We start from the raw sequence: 25,552 nt of genomic DNA on the forward strand, positions 1-25,552 counted from the left end.
CTTGGAAGGCAAATGAAGGAGGTTATTAATGATTTGAACTTTTCTTTTTATCTATGCTTTTGTTTACATAGTAGGATGACTCTATTACATATTGCCATTTAACACCGATTCATTAGCAGCTAGCACAAGTGAAATCTGACCTACCTTAAGTGAGTCACTTATTCCTGTTTATTTTTAAGTTTATTTATTTTGAGAGAGATAGTTTGGAGGAGGGAAAGGGCTGAGTGAGATAGGGAGAGAGAGAGAATCCCAAGCAGGCTCTGTGCTGTCATCGCAGAGCCTGATGCAGGGCTCAAACTCACTCACGAACCGTGAGATCATGACTTGAGCCAAAATCAAGAGTCAGAGAATTAACTGGCCGAGTCACCCAGGTGCCCCATGAATCAGTTATTCTTAACCTGTTCCATCAATGGATTTACTAATCAACCTTTATTATATACTCATAGAATAAATGTGCACATGCATGCATACATATATACATCCTATATAAATTCTAGATATATAAAGCCATGTGATATACCTGAGACAGATTATGTGTATATATACATACGTGCATCTTGAAAATCTATATATTTTAATGAACATGTACTCAGTGAGCTTTCATTATTAACCAGAAATAAATGGTATTATATTCCAAGCAAATATGCAACCAGAGATCTTCCCTTATTTTATTCACACATGATTAAGGCAGTTCCTTTCTCAAGATATAGAGTCCCTTCTCTTTTCCTCCTTCATGATTCTTTCTGGAAGCCAATGCTGTAAAAAGTTAAAAATTCAAGTCACAGAAGGCATCTGGATCACACACAAAAACTTTATTACTTTAATATAAAAATCAGTCAGTCTTTGAAAAAAATCAATGAAACCTCAAAAGCCTTCTCTCAGAGGATCTTACAACAGGATTGTTTGTTTGTTTGTTTGTTTGTTTGTATTTTGATGCTTTATCCTAAAAATAGCTAATAAATGGGAAGCTAACCTGCATTCCTTTTATGAATGATGTATCATAGTCAATATGAGCAGACATAATAGTAGAGATTCTTAAGCATCTCGTGTTATAGAATATTGCATAGATATTTATTGGGATTTATATCCTACCCATTATCTATTTATCTATAGTTTTATCATTTAAGAAGAGGCATGCATGATTTTTGGATCTAATATAAGCTTTTTTAAAAAAATATTTTAATGCTTATTTTTGAGAGAGTAAGAGAGAGAGAGAGATTGGGAGAGACAGAGAAAGAGAGAGACAGAGACAGAATTTGAAGCAGGTTCTAGGCTCTGAGCTGTCAGCACAGAACCCAACGTAGAGCTCAAACTCATGCGAACCTTGAGATTATGATCAGAGCCGAAATCTTAAGTTTAACGAACTGAGCCATCCAGGCGCCCCAAGGATCTGATATAAGCCCTTAAAGACCTGGATCCTTCACTGTATGTTTTGACATATCCACATAATGTGTCCACCTGTCTGACATCTGGTAACTTGGTATAAATTGTAGCAAAATTTCCAAGTGAATACATCTCTACCAAATGAGGACATGAAATTTGTTATACTTATATAGGATCAAGTTGCATTCAGTAAATAGTTTTAGAAATAACTTAAAACCAAGTTACAGTTAAACTTTCTTATTTATTTATTTATTTATTTATTTATTTATTTATTTATTTAGAATCCATGCAGCATGGAGTCTGATGCGAGGCTTGAACCCAAGAACCACAGTCCATGACCTAAATAGAAATCAAGAGTCAGATACTCAACCAACTGAGCCATCCAGGTGCCCCTACAGTTAAACTTTCATGTACATTATTTCATTTTGGTCTTACAATAATTCACGTGAAAGAAAGGTGAATATTGTTATGTTCATGCTACACAGAGAAAACACAGTTTGGCAGTAATGAAATAACCTGCTCCAGGTCACATACCCAGTAAGTAGCAGAGGCTAAACTGAAATCACGGCTTTCAGTCTCCCAATTCTCTGTTGTTGATTGTTATAGAACCCCACCAAGTAAATATTATGTATTAAAGGTGCAGAAACATCTTTCATACTTTTATACTACCAAAGTCCATGTACGATGTCTGCAGAATTGCACATGGACATTTCGGGATTTCTGTAAATCATCAGGATGAAAGCTTTTCATGTATACCTAGCTATCAACTGAAAGTCAAACAGATTTGACTCTTAAAAATAAAAGAAATTTAATCTGTAGGTTGGAGAGACAATGATAAGCTATTTCATCCTGCTTAACGAATTCAATTGAAATTAAAAATATATTAACTCATTGTTTTCACTTTCATATCAGAAATCATTTATTCTCCTTGTCACTACTGTAATGCAAGCTTTCTATTCTACCAACTTTTTAAATGATTTGAAGACTATGTTACAGTAAAATGCTAAAAACTTTTCATCTTTCTCTTTGTCTCTCTCTCTTCAAGTTTAAACAGTACAAACAACGGTAAAGGGAATTTACATGTCATTGTAAACCCTCTAGATGTGTGGACCTATTTTTAAAAATTAAAGTAACAATTCAAAAATATAATATGCATTTTAATTATATAAATACATATGCAAATTTTGATGAATTAATTTTAAACCAATAATTTAGGGGTGCCTGGGTGACTCAGTCGGTTTAGCATCTGACTTCAGTTCAAGTCATGATCTCACCGTTTGTGGGTTCAAGCCCTGTGTCAGGTTCTGTGCTGACAGCTCAGAGTCTGGAGCCTGCTTCGGATTCTGTGTCTCCCTCTCTCTCTGCCCCTCCCCTGCTCACATTCTATCTCTTTTTTAAAAATAAATAAATATTTTAAAAAATAAAAAAATAAACCATTAATCTGTTGTTTGATAATAGAATTGACTTTATTGAGATAAAAAACAGCCAGGGCTATAATCTCTGGTAGTTCTTTAAAGTAAAACATATTTGAAGAAATGGGTGTGTTTTCCAAACTCTAGCTTTTTTAATTTGTGAAGCAAATGTATAGTAAGCATTTATATAATGGCAAATATTGCATTCTCATTGATAGTATGTGAAAGAATGAGATTTAAATTATATATAGAATATTAATCTTTTTTGGCATATTTGCTTATTTTCTGATTTTTTCCAGGAATGGATCACATGTCTTATAATTACATATATTTTTAAGAGAATGAAATAAAATAAAATTAATTGGGTGAGGACATCAGAATGGAGGGAAAATTAGATTAGGAAAAATTCTATGAAACCAGGAACTGTTAGTATACAAAATTCAAGCCAAGAAGAATTATTTTCTAGAAGTAGCTGTACACGAAGCTCTAAATTTTCTATTTATCTGCATATGGAAAATATAGTTACATGGTAAGACTTTGCAGAAGTTAAATGTACACACACATACACACACACACACATACACACATATACTTGTTTTTGCTGAGTAGAAAGACAAACTATTCCTTTCAGATGGATAAAAAAATATCCCCCATTAAGCTTTTTGAAGAGGGTACCCAGTAATGAAAAGAATGTCCATCAACAATATCCTTACAGTTAAAAAAGTCCTTACAGTAAAAAATCTGATAAGTTTTAAAGAGCATTTTCTTGTAATGTTTTTTCCTTTAGGTCTTTGTAAAAGCATTTTGCAAAAGCATGTCTATAGGATTTTGATTTTTTCCTGTTAGAGGATTAATGCCTTAGGCTGGTCTGGCTTAATCTAAGGAAGAATTTCCAATATCCAGAGGAAACGGTGCGCCTGCTGTTTTTCCGGAAATCCTTCTTAAATGCTGCTTATCTTCACTAACCTTTCTATATGTAGTGAGTGGGAGCATGCTTGTGGTTCTTTCCCCTGAAAAGGAACTAGAATTCAGCGAGTATTGTTGAGTTAATTATAAATCATATGCTTAAAAGATACTCCAGGACCTGGTGAGTACACGTTTATGAATCAAAGGTCATTTCACTTCTGCTCAGAGTGAGGCTTCAAAAATGCCTCAAAGCGAACATTCCCTTGAAAGCTGGTTGTCTTTGGTTGTTTTGGGTTGTCAGATGATCCTTTATTAAAATATTTTCCTTTACAGTTCTTAACTAACTGGACATTCCATTGCACCATTGTTGATGTCATCTATGATGTCATGAGGGATGTGGCCATCAACATTGTGGTCCCCAGGATCTCTTTAATGGTTCCAGAGAGTTGTCTGGCTAAAGATCAGTGCTACATCTGCTGGGCAATGTTGACAGTCTCATCAAAAGTGCTATTTCCACTGTGCTTAATGTTTTTTCTGTTTCTGTCTCTTGGAAGTTCATTGAGGGCTTTGACAATCAGGACAGATGCAGAAGGTACCATGTCAATCTGGGCCTGTCTGTTCTGAGTGGTCAGTTTCACTGTAATTCTCAGATCCTTCCCATCTCCAGTTGCTTTGGCGATGTCGTTACCAATCTTTTTTGGAGACAGACCCAGGGGGGGTTATCTCTGCAACAAAGGCAGACATGGCACTGACTTCCTCACTGGTGCACCTCAGGTGTAAGACTTTATCCCGTCGGGGTCAAACCTTAGTGGCATGGTGGAAGCGGCATGGTGGAGACAGCTGGTGTCAGATAAACCTGGATTTGGGATGACTAAAGATAGTTACACCTTCACCTCCTCCCATCCAAAAGCCGAAAGCCCCTCAAAGGCTTTTAGCACATGAAGGAATAGGGATTAGACCTCAAAATTCTGAAGCAAAAGACACAATATTTTATATTTCTCCTATGGAGAAGTGGACAAACATTTATACCTACACATATAGAAATGATATACATATAATTTTAAACAGTACATTAAGAGAGAGCTACAGTTAAACAATAGTTAAATAAGAATAGAATATAGTTAAATAATAATAAATAATAGTAATGCAGTTAAATAATATTAAATAATAAATAATAGACTGAGAGCATTGCTGATCCAGGGCAAGGGAAATTTTTTTTTGTTGTTGTTGGGCACAATTGAGAATAGTGAATTTGTAAAAAGCTGGAGATAAATAATGCTGGATCTTTACCTATGAATGGGAAAACCGGAAAGGGGAAGTAATCACGCATGAGCAGTTTGCACATTTTATTAGGAAAACTATCAAGGAGAATTTAAGGGGCAAGAGATTAGCTAAGATATAATTGGTTTTGGGAACAAAAGCAATGGAGTTCCATGAAGCAAAAAGCACTCATGATTTGGGTGATGTAGGGCACTCACCCAGAATAAAAGCCTTGCTAAGTCAACCCTGGTTAAATCCCAAACTCATGAAACAGACGTCGTTAAAAGGTTAACGGCTGTCAATACTTAGTCCAACCTTCTTATGGTCTGAGGAAAAAGGAGAAAAATATCTTCACGTTTATGTGAAAACTGACATGGAAAAGGCTGAAGAGGAGGAGAGAATTTTACAATTTTATTAGCTTAGGACGTAGTCACATATGCACATCACTGAAATTTCAGAAAATGTTAGGCCAGTACTGGCACACCCTCCAATATGATGATAAAGTAATAGTTTAAAATTATGAAAAAGAAATATTTAAGATAAAAAAGAACTTAACATGTAAACTTTCTCACGAATACATTTAATGTTCGTAGGCAGAGAGCCTACTTAATTATATTTAATCAATAAGGAAAATACAGGGCTAATCTGGCAATTCGTACTTCTGGCAATATGGAAAACAAAAACCTTCCTTCTAGAAAGCCCACTGTTAAAAGCAAAATATTTTTACTATTTATTTCCTACTACACACTTGTTGAGTTGATGCTGCTGTCAGGTAAATGCTTGGAAAGAAAGTCAACAAATAATGTTGCTCTAGAGAATTATGCTTGTTCTAGAATAGGGTTTGCCACTTGTGTCCGTTCTAATCACCAAGATGTGCTTACACATGCAAGATGTTTTTGGGGAAAATGCATGTGAGGGATCAAACCGTAGGTGCTAGAAAAGACAGGGAGAGCCTTTGGATTGTGAAGCAGGTCTGACAGCTATGATGGAAGAAGCACGTGTAGGAAGAAACTTCTATGACAGCATAGTTCTAGAAAAAGTATCATTGTTTAGGCAGCTGGGAGTTCTTTAGCCAAACTCATAGGTGCTTGCATTCTGCAAGAATGGGCTGGCACTAGAAGTTCTGTCTTGCTCAGTTATTAGCTGGGACCAGCCTGGTGGCGGGGGGGGGGGGGGGGGGGGCGGGGTGTATGGCTTAGGCAGTGTGGCATCAAGGACACAAGTACAGGGTCACTCAGTCAGCTCAGCTCCCTGCATCAGATTCTGTTGAAGGAGACCCAAATGGTGCACTTCCATGGCCACCATGCCCATGTCGCCTAGAACCTGATTCAAAGACATGCACACAGGTATGAAATGGAACCTGTGGTCATCAGATCTGTGGTTCCAGCAAGGTCAGAGCTCAGGTCAGTATCCCAGAATCAGGGTAAGACTTCCAAAAATTAAGGAAGTTCTACCCCATAGAAGAAAGGCAAGAAGTAAAATGAAAACATTTTTAAAAAAAAACCCTCGGGGCGTCTGGGTGGCTCAGTCAGTTAAGCGTCCAACTTCGGCTCAGGTCATGATCTCGCGGTCCCTGAGTTCAAGCCCCGCGTCGGGCTCTGTGCTAACAGCTTGGAGCCTGGAGCCTGTTTCGGATTCTGTGTCTCCCTTTCTCTCTGACCCTCCCCCGTTCATGCTCTGTCTCTCTCTGTCTCAAAAATAAATAAACATTAAAAAAAATTAAAAAAAATAAAAATAAATAAAAATTAAAAAACCCTCATTTTAAAGAACTTGCATATTACATAATGGGTAGAGTTCTAAACGCTTTAATAACTAATTCTTCCCATTATCATTTCCACCGCAGAGTCAACACTATATGTTGTGCCAGGGAACACTATAGAAAATGCCAGGGAATAGTGGGAACATCGCAATGTTGAGAACACAGCAGTGAAGAAAGACAGTAACTTCGGCCTTCATGGGGCTTGTCTTCTAGTGAATACAGAGTCTATATTGGTCCTTATTTTATGACTCTGTGAGTTCCTGTCTCTTTCTGTCTCTCTCTTCACCAGGCACATACACACACATAAACATTTCCTTGGCAACTGAACATAAATATACAGAGAACAATAACAACGATAAAAATCTAGACAAGCCACAATATGACATCACAATATGTCCGGCAGGCATTGCAAAGGAACCAGCCCATAGTCTATAGCCTAGCTGCTGTGGGATCCTGTCTAAATGAAAGAAATCGAGGAAGAATTTCTCACTTCACTGGTCACTTTCTCCCAGCTTCCTGCTTAGTCCTCAGTATTTTCAATTTGTAGCTCCATAAAGACATGTTTTAAAGATTCTCAACCTACCAGTGACAGTGGAATTAAGAAAAACCAGGTAGTATTTATGATTCAGACAAGATAGTTTCCTTAGCTCTAGATCCTGCATACCAGCTGGTGCAAACATGAAAATGTCTTATTTTTCCAAAGGAGGGATAGCAGAGGAAACAGTGATTACTTTGTGATCAGTGTGTATCATCTTCGTTTTTAATGCCTGGAAAGACTGAATCCAGGCTTTGTCTTCTGTTACCATTATGGCTTTCCTTATCTATCTCTATATACTTCATCTTATTAGATTTCTCCTCATTGATCTAAGAATAGAGATTTTTCTGAAATACTAAATTCCGTGATTTTGAGTGCAACAAATTGTTGAGGCTATTTCTGTTTTCAAAATAAGTTTATGATTCATAGGCCAATTTTTCCTAATATTAAATAATGCAAGAGAATAAAACAGATAATGATACTAATATCAGTAATAATAACAGTATACCTTTACTGAGGGATTAATGCAAGCTCTGTTACTGTGCAAACCTTTCGTACGAATTATCTGTTTAAAAACCCTATGTGCTAGTTCCTGTTAGTGATCACAGTATACAGATGAGGACACTGAGGAAGAGAAAAGATAAGAAAACTAATGAAGATAATAAAGGATAGACCCTTAAACCAATATCTGACTCAGAGTCCAAGACCCCTTTTCTTAGTTTGTAAATACTAATAGGTCAACTTACTAAAGCCTTGAGATATGGGATGCCTGGGTGGTTCAGTCGGTTGTGTCCGACTTCGGCTCAGGTCATGATCTCACAGTTCGTGAGTTTGAGCCCCTGGTTGGGCTCTGTGCTGACGGTTCAGATCTTGGAGACTGTTTTGGATTCTGTGCCGCCCTCTCTCTCGTACTCTGTCTCTCAAAAATGAATACATGTTAACAAATTTTAAAAAAAATACATAAAGCCTTGAGACATCATATTCAACACTTCAGTGTTCAGTTGTCACATGTAAATTATGAGTAATATTTATGTTCAACAGATTGGAACTTAAAAGCAGAAGTTGAGGTGAGAAGGTTATTTTAGTGTATTAATAAGGATCGAAGCTCTGAAAATGAATGACATCCCGAGAAAGCATTTTCTTTCCACCATCATTCATTTGTTTAATAAATATTCATTTAGTACCACAGGTTCTGATGGTGATTGAGCATAATAAAGAAAATAAAACATAGCCCCTGTCCTCAGGAAACTCACAGCAATTATTACTAAAACTACATAATTGTTAAACAAAAGTAATTATTAATCAAGGTGCTAAATGATTGCAATTGTTTCCTATTTATATGGAAAAAATGACCACAAATCTAGCAACTTATGCCACATCCATTCCTTACTTCTCAGTTTGGTAAGTCAGATTTGAAAGTCAGAAGTCCAATCACAAGTTAGCTAGGTCCTCTGATCAGGGATTCACCAGGCTGACATCAAGGTGTTGGTTGAACTGTTTTTATCTGGAGCTTAGGATCCTTTTCAAAGAACATTTAAGTTGCTGGAAAAGTTAAATTGATTTCCACTGCAGAACAGAGATCTGTTTTCCTGCTGGCTATCAGCCAGCTACTGTCAGCTCTCTTTCAGCGACTCCTTACCTACTAGAGGCCACTCCAGGCTCCTTGAGAGGTGTCATCTTCTATAGGCTTTCTCACACTCTTACACATCAAAACTCTGACTTCAGGAAAAGCTCAGTACTTTTTTTTTTCCTTTTTGTTTCAGGAGTAGAATTTAGTGATTCATCACTTATATTTATATACAACACCCAGTGGTCATCCCAAATGCCCTCTTTAATACCCATCACCAATCGAACCCATCCCTCCTAGTTCTCTGTAGTGAAGAGTCTCATGGTTTACCTCCGTCTCTGTTTTTATCTTATTTTGTTTCCCCTTCCCTTACCCTATATTCATCTGTTTTGTTTCTTAACTTCCACATATGAGTGAAATCATAAGGTATTTGTCTTTCTCTGACTGGCTTAGAGAAAGCATTTCTATTAAGAAGAAAAGGTGGGCTAAAATACAGACATGAGTTATCCAGTAAGTGGAAAAGTAGGATAAGCCTGCAAAGGGAACTGAGGAGAACGTCAGATGGGTAGAAGGAAAATCATGTCAGTGTAGTTTCTCAGAAGCCAAGGAAAGACCATTTCGAGGAGGAAATTGTTAACAGCATCAAAGGGATGGTGTAGAGGACTGAAAACTTTTCCTTTGGATTAAACCAAGCTGAGCACATGGGTAACCTTATCAAGGTACTCAGATCAAGGGATGGGACTGGAGGTTATAAGTGAGCTGAAAGGTTTAAAATAACCACTGCAGAAAGTAGGAGAGCAAATTGACTAGAGGTACAATTTCAGGTAATTTAGAAAAAAACTTGGAGTAGTGATCATAAGTTTATTCATTACTTCAACAAGTATTAAATAGTCCCAGCGAACAAAGCACTGTTCTGGGTTTGGGGGTACATTTGGGTATAAAAGCAGACAACATCTTCTGTTCTCTTAGAAGTTAAGATCTACAAGGGTGATAAAGAAACCACGGACACCATGTTAACATGTAAAAAAAAAAAAAATGTTACATGATACGTTGGAAAGGGACCAATGTTATTTAAGAAACAAGTAGGCCAGACTTAGATCAGGGGTGTTCTAAGCGAAAGTGTGTTACAAATGAACATAGGATTGGCAAATATATTTAATTTTTGTGATATTTGAGCAATGATATTGACTGGAGGAAGTGAGAATTAGCCGTGTGGATATCCGGCAATAACACTCTAGCAAGGGAACAGCCAATGCTTGTTCCGTGAGGTATTGGGCAGTGTGCTTGGAGTCCTGTAAGGGGAGAGTAATAGGAGTTAAGGTTGAGGGGACAGTGGGAATGGGCTGTGAGGGTCCTAAAACAGAGGGAAATGCAGGCCCTTGCAAGGATTTCGCTTTTACTAAGTGAATTAGGAGCCACTTACATTGCCGACAATGTGCACAGTCCCTCACTTCCTCCTGTAGTGTTCTGTTTGCGGATTGTACCCACCGAGAGTTGGCTTCACGACTCGTTTTGACAGTTACCACAAAAACAGTGACAGAAGGATTAACTTTTGACAGATGTCTTATGAAAATGCAGGGCCATATGTTCTCAGCTTGATATTAAACAGAGGGAAGAAAAGAATAGGTGGCTGTATTGGAAGAAAGGGGGGGAAAATGGACTGGCAATTTGATGAGGATGTTTGTAGTTTTCATTCACTGGTAAAAGATAAATATGTTGAATCCGGATCTGGCATTGGAGTTTTCTTTCAGCATTGAACCATCCTGGTTCTTCTTAGTGAATCACCGTGTTTTCCAGAATTAAAATATTACTTCAAGATTCTGGGAAAAAGAGGTTCTGAGAAAAAAAAGATAATTCTGAACCCAAAATGTTTCCTGTGTCTTTAAATAATATATTTTAAAAATAAACTAAATATACTTTTGGAGTTTGGTTTAGATTAAGACTAAATCTCCCCTCCCCCGCCTTACTGGCCATTCATTCATCCACCCATTTACTCATAAAACTAAACAAAGAAAACAAACGTTTATACACAGAATTAAGATAAATATTGGGAAATATTTTCTTTAAGAAGAAGCTTTAAGAGGCTCACAGTCGAGTGATAAGAATGTTTTGTGTATGAATAGTGGAGGTATAATATGATATGTAGTAAAAAGACAAACAGCAAAGACATGAGGGTGCCATAGAAGTATTGCGGAGAGCTTCTAACAGGACATAATATTGGATGAAGATGGCTTACCAGGTAATGTAAGATTGCTTAGAATATGTTGATTAGGAAACCCATCTTTCAGGATGATACTCCAAAGGCAAATCAATATGGTAGCCAATTCATTGTTCTTAATTTTGTTCTCAGTAAATATTAACTAAAGGAGAGAAGCGATAACTATGATGATGTGTTACTTATATGGAAATACACAGACACGGCATTTGTTAAGAATAAAATCAAACGTCTACAGAATTCAGTAGGGGTAAACTCTTATTAGAAATAAAATAAATTTAAATATGTTCTCATATACCTTGTGCAGATAAGGAAAATTGGTGTTTCTTTGAACTTAGAGAGGAGCTAAAATTGCCGTGTCCTTGATCTACTGCTCTGACATTGAGCTGGTTGGACAATACTTCTAGAAAGTTAAGTCCTGATTCTATGACTTACTATTCAAATTATTTCTTCATTTATTATCTCCACACTTATTTTCCATGTTATAGTAAAGTAGTTTTTCTCATTGAAGTGTTTGTCAATTACCCACTTTTGAGCCCTGCCATTGCAACACTGAGATTATTCAATGAAATGATTCTTTCCTGGAGGGTTCAGAAGGATGACCCACTGTGAATTCAATTGAAGCCATTTCAAAATTTGAATCCTAATAATAATGTTTATTCTGATATTTTCTCCTTAGTTTTCCTTATGTAATAGAGCCATGATTGAATGAAATTGTTAGCTTCCAGCTATAAATGAAGTATTGACTTTGAGTGTTAGTGATTGGCTTTGCCGATTATTTCAGTTACTTTGTTAATGGGACACCAATGCAAGAAAAATAATCACATTTTAATTAACAGTGAAAGCCGACTGAATTTCCTAATTCCAATTAACTAACCTCTGCTTCTCTCCCCAACTCAAATATTATTCACATGAGTACTTGGATAAAATGTGAAGACTAGAGTTCTTTTTATACATATCTAATATACATGCATCATCCTGATAATGTAATATAAGGCAAGGGTTATTCATAAATTTATAGAAACAAATTCCATTTTCTGACTGGCAGTAATGCCCCTTAATACTCATGTATAGTAACCACACAGGTATCATTAAAATGAAAAATATTCACTTTTTAGGCATGTATACACTAAATCAAAAGCTCATTTTTGTTTAAGTATTTTTCTTCAACTGTATTATTTTTGAAAGTGCAACTTATAATGTTCAAAACAAGGCCAATTAGGCCAATATTGACAAGTTATAAATGCATTCCAAACTTTTTTCTTGGAGTACTCAATAAACAAGTACTTCTATTTGTATTCATTTTGAGACTGTTTTCAGTGAATCACACTTTAATCAGGAAATCTGAGCTTATAAAAATGTTCATTATATTGATTTTTCCAGTATTACTGTACACACCGAATCCTCTGAAGGCTATTGAAATACTTTATTTCATGATGTTTGCCAGGCTAATGAAGATATGTACAAAGTTATGGCCAAATTTTATATAATATTACATATTAAAAGAGTCTCCATATTTGCACTTTTCTAAAATATTACTTTTGCTGGTGTTTAAACGTACAATTTAAAAATAGACAGTTGGTAGGTGCCTGGGTCGCTCAGTGGCTTTAACACCCAACTCTTGATTTTGGCTCAGCTCATGATCCCAGGGTCATGGGATTAAGCTCCAAGTTGGACTCTGTGCTGAGCATGGGTCCTGCTTAATATTCTCTCTCTCCCTCTCCCTCTACCACTCCTTCTGTCTCTTGAAAGAAAGAAAGAAAGAAAGAAGATAGACAGTTGGTAATTTGATTGGATTTTAACTATATCATGGAAAAGATATAGGAATAAATCCAATAAGGAACTACTTATTGCTTAAAAATATATATCTTATATTTTGTTAGAAAATTAGTTAATGAAAATGGCATTATTCAAACACAAACTTCAAGTCTTCTCTGATTTGCAACAAAGAGGGTATCCCTGTGTTTTAAATGCAGACAGCTCTCCTTAAGTTTTCTTGTTTTTTAAAATTCTTTACAAGAGGGGCGCCTGGGTGGCTCGGTCGGTTAAGCGTCCGACTTCGGCTCAGGTCATGATTTCACGGTCCGTGGGTTCAAGCCCCGCGTCAAGCTCTGTGCTGACCACTCAGAGCCTGGAGCCTGTTTCAGATTCTGTGTCTCCCTCTCTCTGTGACCCTCCCCCGTTCATGCTCTGTCTCCCTCTATCTCAAAAATAAATAAACGTTAAAAAAAATTAAAAAAAATTCTTTACAAGATAGTTGTTTCAGTATTTATTAGAGAGTTCATGATAATGTTTCCTTTGCATAAGGTATTTATTTAGGAAAAATTACAACATAAAGTAGCTCAATAGAATATGTTTAGAGTATTTTTCATGATATATTTATTAATTAAATATTTACAGAATAATTAAATTAGTTTAAGAATCTCTTACGTATGTTTTACATAGATGTGATTCAGACTAAAAATTGTAAATAATTTTTACAAATATAAATGCTGTTGCATGAACAAAAATATGTACTAAGTCCTAATTGGATTCAGCTGCATGGGATAGAAATCCAACTATAATCTCTTAAATAAGTAGAGATTTATTTTTCTTGTGTAAAAAGAAGTCCAGAATTGGACATCCAGGGTCTGGTACAGCAACTCTAAGATAACATCAAAAATTGCTTTTTGATTTTCCAATTCATCATCTTAAGCTTTCTGCTTTCTTCTCTATGCTCATAAAGTAGCTTCTGTATGTCTAGTCTTTGTGTCAGCAAGACATGGGAAAGATGAAAAAAAATAGGAAAGATGAAAGAAAAACAGCAAAAGTATATACCGATGAGTCTGTCCATTTAAAGAAGTTTTCCTGAAAGCCCTGAACATTTCTTCCATGTTTTTCTCATTAGCCAAGGTGGAATCCCACGTCTACCCCAGCTCCAAGTTATTATGGGCAGGTGGGCATTTTAATTAGACATACTGCTATTCAAGATACAGCCCATTGATAATAGATTCTATTAATATGCAAGGTTTTTATTAATAAGAAGAAAGGAGAAATGGATATCGGAGAGACCACTGGCGATGACTGCCATACTCATTATCAACTTTGCAATCAGATCCCAAAAGGCTAAGATGTCGTTAAAGAGATTGCTAAAAATAGCAGTTCATGTAGCTTCAGGGGCAGCAAAGATAGCACATTTCACTGCCTTTTATGATTTAATCATTTACTGCAGTGATTACTGGAGTAATCATTTACTGAATGCCGTGGCGATTAAAGGTGGAGAATTTAAAGTGTGGAGTCATTTACACCTGCATTTTTACTTCCTATCTTCCAGCTATGTAGGATTGGCCAAGTTATTGAACATCTGTTGACATTTGTTTTCCAGTTTATGAAATAGGAGACTTTTTAGAGTGAGCACAGTATTTTGCATGAAGTAGATTCAAAATTATTAGATGACTTCCCATTTTCCTCAAAATTCATGTAATCAATGATGATTTTCAATGACTGAGTAAGATACTCAGGAGAAAGAAAACTGAGTGTCAATGAAATTTTGATTACTTCTTTTTTCTGGCTCTGTAAGTAAACAAGTCTGAGTAAACCATCTGTTGATTTTAAGAACTATGGCAGGCTTTGTTTTAAGCTGAGTAGGTATTCAGTAGAATGTAAATGTACTTTAAAGCTGAAGAACATAGTAAAACGAATTGCACATTGACTGTGTTTCTACGTATGACAAGAGAAACAGTTTTGTATTATTCTGGCCATCACTTGAAGATTAAAGGTGATTATCTTTGCTTCTACATGGCAGAGATGTAGAGTCCCCCCTGGTTGCTGCAATATTTCCAGCCAGTAGTAACAGGCACATTGTGACTGGAGATTGAATAGTACCAATAATGTCACCTTACACTTAGAAAGAGTTATGGTGATAAACTGATTCTGGGTTGCTACAGCAAGAATCAAGAATCAGCCCTTGCTTTTTTGGTCTAAGTTAACCAGGTAAAGTGCCCACCTGTGTCTAGTCCTCCTGTTCTCTTTGAGACTTACACATACCCTTTGATTTATTCTGTCTGCAGAAATAACTTCACATCAGGCAGATTCAGTCTCAGTATTCCATGTGGCATTTATGGAGTGCCTATAGATGTTGGCTCAGGCTATCAAATGTGAGCATAAAAGAACAGAAGAACACTAGGCATAAGAAGAAACAGAAGGCAAGAATTTAACCATGACCAAATCTTAGTAATAGCAGCAAACTAGCAGGATGACTCAAATAACAATGGAGACAAGAACGAAGGCACAGTGGTCGGAAGGAAGTAAGAGCTAATGCTTAATAGTGCTTAGTTTTCACTCCGTACTGAACTCTGTGCTTTTACTACCTCATTTAATCATCATAGCTGCCAGTATGAGTTTACAGGAAAGAAGTTAACTATGGTGTTTAAGGTCATAGCACCAAATTCAGGCAGTTTAATTCCAAAGTCTGTACTTTTAAATGATATTCTATATTATAGCTACATAAAAATAACAAATAAATTAAAAATAAATTGAAAGGAAGCCTTACTCTTGCTGAGTTCAGTGCTTTGGAAAAAAAAGAAAACCTTGATATATTGACCCATCCACGTTTATAACTGGAAAATTCCATAGCAGGTGGGCACCTGTAGGCTAGACTAGCAGTTCCAAAGAGATGCCTTTAACTGATATTGTTCACTAATAGCAAGATTTATCACAGACATTATGGAAGTCATTTAATGGCTATAGTACTCATGGAGACACGTTCTGGGAATATATGTTTCAGGCTGCTGCAGTTCTTTTCAGATCAAATCATATTTCTTGTGGAAATAGTGTAGTGTTGACTGATGGATCATCGAACCTGAAGGGATAGTTCAATGGGTTTGTATTCTGAAACTGAAAAAAAATGTCAATTTTTATTTGCTCTTAGACTCATGTTTTGAATCAAATAATATTAGATGCAATGGGAATGTTAGAGAAAACTGCCTCAAGTTTGCTTGTTAAATATCCATGCTTCATTTTTAAGACCAGGATAAAAGTATGTGACAAAAAAGCATGTAGAGATTATTGAACAATGATTTTCTCATGAGGGACCAATATGTCTACATTAATTGATTCTTGAATAAGAAATGGTGGGTCTCAGCTAAGAAAACATAGTAAATAAAAGTTAGTTTGTTAAAAAAGAAAGAGAGAAAGAAAAAATCAATAACTACTCTTGTTTTAATAAAGGAATCCCCACAAGTGTCCTGTTGAAAATTATAAATGGGAGAAGCATTGTGAATAGAACTGGAGGGCTATTACGACCGCTTTTAAGATTACTTAAGTATTTAATTTATTATACGTGATGTTTTAAAACAATGTTTTAGGTGTGTGTAAAATACAGTGGATGTAATATTTTTCTTTCTTTGTATAATATTGTCCCGTTTTAAAGGAAGAAGTCTTTTGACTTCCCATCAGAAAGGAACGAACAAAGAAAGGCAGAGAGTTTTGTGCTGGGTAATGTACTAAAGGGTGAATTAACTTCTCAGCAGACCAAATGTGGTTCACCAGGAATGTTCATTCCAGTAATATAAAAGAATAGATTCTCCCTATGTCTTTACTGTTTTTTTTTTAATGTAAGAAACTATTTGTTTGATATTATTATTCTTGAAATGCTAGCCCTGGAAATATTTTTTTAAAATTTAATATCAATGAGATCTTACACAGACAATTCCAAAAAGTAGGCTGATTTCCCATTAATTTGGAGGAAAAAGTGGTTTTTTTAAATTTTAATGTATGATTGCATGCTACAATTACTAATGACAAAAGTATTAAGTCTTATTTCAAGCAGGAAATGATTTTAGTCCTCTGTAACACATAAAATCAACTTGGAATATAATATGAAAGAGAAAATTAATGTTGATATCATAGTAAAAACTGTACATGATTTATGGGGGGAATTAGAATTGCATTACCATTTGTGTGTGTGTGTGTAGGTAATATTCATTCTAATTAAATACACAAGGTTAGGAAAGAGGAAAATTAATAGTTATATAGGACAGTGGTGAGAAAGTAGGAATAAAAACAATTTATACCCCAATATTAAACTTATTTTCTCCTTCACTCAGACGTCTTGTATTATAACCTCAATCTACCTGACTGAGAGAGTTCAAAACAAGAACAGTCTGTCTTTCTTTCTTTTCTGTCTTTCTTTATTTTCTTTCTTTCTTTCTTTCTTTCTTTCTTTCTTTCTTTCTTTCTTTCTCTTTATTTCTTTCTTCTCTCTCTCTTTCTCTTTCTTTCTTTTTCTTTCTTCTCTCTTTCTTTCTTTCTTTCTTTCTTTTTCTTTCTTCTCTCTCTTTCTTTCTTTCTTTCTTTCTTTCTTTCTTCTTCCTTCCTTTTCTTTCTTTCTTTCTTTCTTTCTTTCTTTCTTTCTTTCTTTCTTTCTTTCTTTCTTTTTAAACATTTTATTTGTAACTAAACTCTCTACCCAGCGTTGGGCTCGAAACCACAACCCCTAGATCAAGAGTTGCACGCTCCACTGACTGAGCCTGCCAGTGCCCCAAGAACAGCTTTTTTAAAACTTCATTTTCATAGAATGTTTTCCTGCTAAGAAAATGTATCCACATTACTCAAATCATTTATATAATGTAATAACTTTTAAAACTTGTATCCCCAATTGAAAACAATATCATGATGTGTGAAATCATTGTAGATTTTATAAATATTCATATATAATCAGGTGTATTACTTTATAATCTTGGGAATTTATATATTTTTTTGGTTTACCTATTTATAGTATAAAGATAAATGACTATAAAAGTACATGTGTTATTTGGCATTTTGATATCTATTGAGAGAGAGAGAGAGAGAGAGAGAGAGAGAGAGAGAGACTTGTGTCCCCATAAAAAAGGAAATTGCACTCATTGAACCAACCATATACAACTATTTATTGTGTGTAATAGTAGGGAGCTGAGAATTCTTTTTATATTCAAGTGGCATAATTCCAGTTATATCATGGTATTTCTAGCAATTTATCACATAGTTTCCCATGGGGAAATACCACTTTTAGTCTTATCTATCATTGTTTGCTTCAAAACTGTGTAGTGTATAGGTGACTATTTATAGGCAAGATGAATTACGTTGCAGCTTTAATTTTTCAGGTTTACAACTCTCACTCGTGACATGGAAAATGAAAAGATTTAAAATCCATTTCAAGCATGTAACTATAATTTCATAAAATTTTATGTTCCACAATATATAATGTGTGATAAATGATGTGAAGTACAGAAAATATTCGCCAATACTGCCTTTTCGTGACTGTAAGTTTGGCGCCTTTTAAATAGGGCTGAATGATCAGGCCTGAAAGGTTCCCTTTTCTTCGTTGAAAAATGTACAAAATAGTTTACAGTGAAATTAAAAATGAAATAAGAGAGGAAGTGCATTATTTAGAGTAAGTCAGGACAATTGAGTTTCGTTTCCAAGGCTCTCAACTTCTGAGCTATAATATATCAGAGAAATATTCTGATATCCCAAGCCCCCGGCTCCTCATTCTCTGTGCTAAGGAGAAAAGGATTATTAATGATGTCAAAAACACAATACTTATAAAAATAATTAGTACATTTGTATAAATTATTCAAATGGAAAATCTTAGTATAATTAGTAATAATCAAATGATCTCATTTTATTTTATTTATATTGTTCTCCCCACACATACCCAAGTCTGATCATAAAGCTTATGCCTACTACTTTTACTCCATGTTATTTTCCCCGTGTTCAGGGAAAGCTAATGGAGCTTGAAATTGATGGAGTCCTTTCTAATCCTGGCATCAATCTATATTCTCAGTCCCTGATGCCTTTTCGTGCTACTGACTTTTCCCTCGTTGAAGTGCTGTAACACATTTACATACAAAATCTTGATGAAATATGGTTGATGGAATTTATCTTATCTGAAAGAATCAGAAAGCTAAGGTTTGTTTTGATCATTGTTTGGTTTGTTTTGTTTTTTACTCTTAAATGTTTTTAAGTTTACAGGCACATACCATTTTGATTTATTAAACATTATAAGGTGGCTTTCTTGAGCCAAATGGCCCCCAAATAGCAGCAGATATTTTCAATGCACATAATGGAAAGAACTCTGGGCAGAGTTGGATAACCCAGTTTCTATTCTGACTTCTGTAATTAACTAGCTCTATGATATTGAGGAAATCACTTAGCCTTTCTGATTCTCAATTTCCTCATTTGTGGAATGAAATAATTAAAACCACGTTCTCCAAGGTACTTTCTAGTTTCAAAGGCCTGATTTTACTCCATGACAGGAGCTGTGTATGAAAATCATTTTTCTTTCTTTTTTTTTTTTAAATCTCCTTCTCAGCAATGCAAAATACATTAACAATGTTTTTAGAATATCCGATCCCAAGTATATTTGGGTTTAATTCTTGCCTAATGATCGACAACCAGAGTGGTCAGTCTCTTTAGTCAAGGATTTATGCAATGGTCTGGACTGGCCAATTCAAGAGTCATGGTACAAATAGTTCTACAACACAAAAGATACACTTAAACCTTAGATAGGCAGCTTTTTTTTTTTTTTTTTGGTATGTGAACTGATCTATATCTGAGCTGACTATTCAAATGCCTTGTTATTTTCCTTCCTATGAAGAGGACCAATAAATTCCAAGCATCATTAGCAGCAAGTGTGTGCTCAAAACCAACAAATGACATGCTAACTTCTCAGAGAAGGCTTCAAGATATAAAATGAGTGAAAACCTTGTTATTTCTGTGAGCATAGATAGATCATAGGAGCAAAAGTACTGAACATTTTATAAGGCAATATAAATGCAGCCTGTTTTAAACTAAAATATAACATTGTGTGTGTGTGTGTGTGTGTGTGTGTGTGTGTGTGTGTGTGTGTTTTATGTGAGAGGAATCAAAACTTGGAATTAAAGAAAAATTATGTTCGGCCCAAAGTGTTTCCCCTCCAAAAATGCTAGGGGATTGGGCTTAGGCAGCAGTTAAATTGTAGTATCATAAAGACTCAAGCAGAGAATTTCAAAAGCATTCTGTGGATTACTACTAGTTTTCCAGTGTGTACCCATGATTCTGAATTGAAGAAGACTGGGAAGGGAGTGTGAACCATGGCCCTGCCTCATTCCTTCTATATTCTGCACAATGCCTAGCTGCTAAGCTTTCATTTTAAGACATTATATGTTAAACATAAATCCTTAGAATGGCTGGCTTAGAGAACACTGGTATGGAACACAATAAAATGAACGTATCTGTGCATTTGGTTTAAGTTTAATGAACTGTCACTCTTTGAGCTGCAGGAGCAGAGACCTTTACCACAATGTAAGTGTCTGTACAGAATGAGACAACACATCTCATTTGACTTCCCACAGCAATTTACTTGATGAAAGCTCTTTCCTGGATCCTGAGTTCAGCATAACTAGATCAATTGCCCAGGTTTCCTTGATTCCAAAGTTAAGATTCACAGGTATTTCACTTTGACAAAAAAAACAAAAAAACAAAAAAACAAAAAAAGAAAACATTGTTTCAAATTGTATAAAGGATGAAGAAGTAGCAATAGTAAAATCTGCTGTGCTTTTTTTTTAATTTTTATTTTTAATGACTTTAGGTGAAGAAAACAGATTCTCTACCTATGTTGATCTTTGAGGACTTACGTTGGATTTGTCCCCAAATCTGTGACACTTGAATACAATCAGTATTCAATAAATGCTTATTGCATGCAAAAAGAACATGGATGGTTTTGTTTTGGATTTTTTTTGACTGGCAAAACCAAATTCAGAGTAGGAGATTTATGAGTTCATTCTATGAGGAAAAGTACAGATAATTTCAGTAATTGATTTGATATCAGAAAGACTCCCTCTCTTCTGTCCTTATTTTTCTCATTCTGCTTTTGTATGCAGACTAAATTTTCTCCTATTTTCAAGACACCTTCATTATGTTGTCCAGGATACAGGGTGAGGTGGAGACTATCTTGGTAGTAGTCAGCTATTTCTTTGACTGGAAAGGCATATGTGAACGTTAGCCAGACCTACGATCTCTTCCTATGGTATGGTCAAAGGGACAAAGTGCAGTGATTAACAATATTACTAGATTAACAGGGTGAATTTGTACAGGGTCACTTATACAAAGGAGGGAGCAGATGTATGTACTAGAAATAGTAGAGTATGGATACAGGCAGGGAAAAATTAAACAAGCAAACAAATAAAATAATGTGTCAGAAAATTGAGGCACTGTGACATAATGATTTATGATAAATATATATTTGGCCACTCAGATGATCAAATATATACTTCTCAGATATATATGGTCTTCGTTCACAGTTCCTGAAAATGCTTGACAGCCGTAAAACTGTCATGGGTATCTTGTTATTAATGAAGGTGACTTTTGGACCCCACTGTGGGGAAAGGGCTGGTTGCAATGGGGGCCAACCATTTGATTAAAGGTTGACCTTGAATCCTACTCCCTGCCCTCAAGGAAGAGGAGAGGGGCTGGACACTGAATCAGTCAATGGCCTATGACTTAGTCAATCCTGACTATAAGATCAATGATAGCTCCATAAAAAAACAAAAAGACTGAGTTCAGAGAGCTTCTAGGTGGGTGAACATGTAGGGACTGGGGAGAATGGCACCCCAAAGAAAGCATGAAATCTCTGTGCTCCTCTATGTATCTCTTTATCTGGCCATTGATACATATCCTTTATCATATCACTTAATAGACTAGTAAATGTAAATATTTCCCTGATATCTGTGAGGCACTCAAGAAAATTAAAACAACCTAAAGAGTGGACTGTTGGAACCTCTAGTCTGTAGCTGATCAGTCAGAAGCACAGGTGTCATAGCCTCAACATGGCAACTGGAGTCTGATGTGACAGGGGCGGGGGGGAAGTGTTCTTATAAGACTGCGCCCTTAACCTGTGGAATCTGATGCTGTTTCTAGGTAGATAGTGTCAGAATTGAGTTGAATTCTTGGACAGCCTGTTGCTATTTGAGAATTGCTTGGACTTGTGTGTGGGGAACACTACTCCACACATTGGAATTGGGTTCAGGAATCCTAAAAGAGTTGGTGTGAGTAGAGGCACATAACCAAGAAATCAAAATTGTCTCTTTAATCAAGTCATGATTATTTTTTTAAAATGAAGTACTAATAATATTAGATTTCTGTAAGTACCTACAAGTATTAGTTTTCCATTGCTGAATAACAAATTCCCACAAATTGAACAGCTTAGGGCTCACAGTTCTGCAGGCAGAAATTCAGCAGAGAATAAAGGATTTCTTTGTTCAAGGCCTCACAAGATTGAAACCAAGGTGTCAGCAGGGCTATTTTTCTCTCTTGAGGGTGAGAAAATCAGCTTTCAAGCTCATTCAGACTGTTGGCAGAATTTTTCCTTGCTATTTTAGGCCTCAGGTCCCCTTTATACTGCTAGTGGGGATGTGGGGCTGCCCTCAGCTCCTAAAGATTGCCCCTTTGTATCCAAGCAAGTTGGAGCATGGGTTTCTAATTTCCTCTTTTCACACCTGGAAAAGAATTCTTAAGCTTTTAAAAGTCACATGTGATTAGGTCTGGCCCACCCAGCATAACATAACTATAAGAATTAAATCCATAGTCTTCACAGTCCTGGGGAATATGCAGGGAATGTACATTAAATCTTGGGAAATATGCAATATGGCAGAATACTGACCACCCCACCATATTTTGGAGTTCAACCACAATTGATAATTAAGGCTTGATTTGTATTCAAGACCATATTTAATAAATACAAGTTTTATGATCTAAAATAATACAATGAAGTATGATTGGACCCGGATTAGTCTTAGAAATTTTGTAGATAGCTTCTCTTAATCAGCAATCAATGGTATATGGAGAGAGTAGAAAATTATTAAATGCAGGGAAAGGTGATAAGTAAACAAACCTTTTGGTTTTTTTTTTAGATTTTGGAGATAATGCAAGTATAAATCTGTAACATTCATGTCAGTTTTAGGAAAATGAGGTACACACACATATACACACACAATTCTATGAATTCCATGCATTATTAGGAAAATTTAATAACAAAGCAATTCAATATCTTCTGAAAAGCAATTAAACTTTGAGAGATTTATTCATCATTTTAGGTCTCAGTCAATGTCAAATTAAGCATCTGCTTTTATAATTCTGAATTCCTTAAAAAAAAAACTTTGACCTTTAAAAATGAAATAGCTTGAAATCGATTTATTTCACTACACATCCAATAATATATATTTGCAGAAAGCAGTCAAAACTGAGGTTCCTGCATCTGTGAGAGCTGTTTGCATTTTTTCTTTTTTTTTCTTTATATCTTTCTTTTTTATTCATTACTTTATTTTCCTTTTAAAGTCAAAGTCAGTGAAATTACTATCTCTTTGGAAGTTTCTTGGGAATCTTGTTATCCCTAGTGGGAAACAAGTGAACCCTGAGAATGATTCCTTCCTTAATATGCTTATAATGATTTTAGAGAAACATCTCTGATTAACCTGTATTTAGAAATAAGATGCATTTTACTGCGTTTCTTACACAGAAGAGTTACTGTTTCTATCTCTCATTAACACATTGCAATTTAGCATTAAGAGTACTCATTTTCATATTATTAGGCAAAAAATGAATATTTAATGTTACTTTATCATGCAAATAAGATAATATTTATGACACTGTTATAGGATATAAGACTGAGAGATATGAATTCTTAACAGTAAATTTGACATGAAACTGCTTGACTCACAATACAAAGAAAGCAACCTGGTTAAGTACTTGGATTTATTTTTTTCTGCTTTTGTGATATTATACTTTCAAAATCCATTTAAAGTAGTTATTGTAAAGTGAGGAAGGGAAATAAAAGACTTCAGTGAGGTGGCTTTGTCCTTTAACACATAAAGCAATCCCCACAGTAATGCATGCTACAGAAAATAGGTCACCTTCAAACCACCTTTGAAATAAGCAGATAATGTGATTTTCAGATTGTGTTCTTAACAGTGTTGTTTTATAGAATGTATATCTATTTAGCCTTTTATTTATTTTGCAAAAATGTGCATGTGTGAGCACATGAAAACACATACAAATATTCTTTCTCTTTTATCTCTGACATATATATATATATATATATATATATATATATATATATACACACATATCTAAATATTCCCACACACATACATATGCCTATTTATTTGGTTATTAGTTCATTGTGAGAAAGTACATGTGCTAATGACTTTTTCTCTAATGAAATGTAGTGATTCAATTAAGTTTTTAATATTATGGATTTCCATATGCTTCAAAGAAAATTATGATATACACAATGTGCAGAACCTTAGAAAAATTTTCATTGGAATATTTTATTGATATAGTAGTAAATTATATTTTCTTTAACATAAATGCTGTTCACTCTTTTCTAGTTGACTATTGATTATTCCAAATACATGATTGGCACTATATTATTGAGGTGATTTCTAACTATAAATGTGATATCACTTTGTATTTTAAATAAAAACACAAATATAACATGCTTTTTAATTATATAGTAAATGCATATGAAAACTTCTATAGAAAAATGTGATTTGGGAGACAAGAAATTGTAACAAGACACAGTGTTTTGAGTGAGTATCTTTTTTGCTATGACCCATATTGTTCCCCACTGGACTCCTGTCACCTTGATAACAAGTTGTAACTTACGTTCTCTATTCCAGTGGCTAGTGCAATAACTAATGGGCAATCCAAAGCATTCTTGAATACAACTATTCTCATTAATGTGTCCATTATAATACAGCCTGGTTTTGCTCAAACGAACTGATGTATATTACAAAACCGATACTTGGGTAGCTTGTGGCTAATCTAATCCCCTGGCCAAAAATTCAGTGTTTGTTTGTCTTTTCCTCTTAAGAGAGACCCATTTTTGAGAGTTAAGAAAAAAAAATGACTTTACATGCATCAAATTAAAAGAGAACTGATTTAGTTGAAGAGCTAGACTCAGAGATACACAGAGTTAGACTACTTGATTTGAATCTTAGCTTTGTGTCTTTCCATTTGTGTGTCTTGGGCCAACTCAGCTTCTCTGTGCCTCAATTTATGCATCTTCAACGTGAGACTGTTAATAGTAGGGTTGTCCTTATAGGGTTATTCTAACTATTAAAGTGGCTTCAGACACATAAAACCTTTAGAAAATTGCCTGGAAAAAGAAGAAGCTTGATAGTGTTTTCTATCATTATTTTGTATCCAATTAGTTTTCTTGTATCTATGAATATAAATTAATGTAAATGGAAACAAATATCGCTATACTGGGATCATTTGGATGTAAATGCAGATAAATGAAAGGAAATAGACATTCGGAAGTTAAATTCTCTAAGGTATTTTCCAAATTTTATGATGTAAGTATTAGAATCCACATTTTATATATGATGATTCTGACATCCAAAGAAACTTAGTAACTTCTACAATAACATCCAGCTAAGAAGTAATGGGTTTGGGATTTTTAACCCCAAATGTTTGAGGCTTGTGATCATGGATTTTAGACCATTCCATATTTTAA

The 25,552-nt window shown here is 35.1% G+C and overlaps 1 protein-coding gene and 1 pseudogene across 1 annotated transcript in view; one reads left to right on the forward strand and one right to left on the reverse strand.

Moving 5' to 3' along the window:
- Positions 1–4,037: 4,037 nt before the first annotated feature.
- Positions 4,038–6,272, reverse strand: LOC125164954 (60S ribosomal protein L12-like; annotated as a pseudogene).
- LOC125166204 (cadherin-12) overlaps positions 6,170–25,552 on the forward strand; it is a 224,913-nt gene continuing 205,530 nt past the window's right edge. Inside the window, exon 1 of the mRNA XM_047860015.1 lies at positions 6,170–6,307. The gene's annotated coding sequence lies outside the window, so the exon portion shown is untranslated. The remainder of the gene's footprint in view (positions 6,308–25,552) is intronic.

Source organism: Prionailurus viverrinus, chromosome A1, assembly GCF_022837055.1.
Source record: "Prionailurus viverrinus isolate Anna chromosome A1, UM_Priviv_1.0, whole genome shotgun sequence".
Classification (NCBI taxonomy): domain Eukaryota; kingdom Metazoa; phylum Chordata; class Mammalia; order Carnivora; family Felidae; genus Prionailurus; species Prionailurus viverrinus.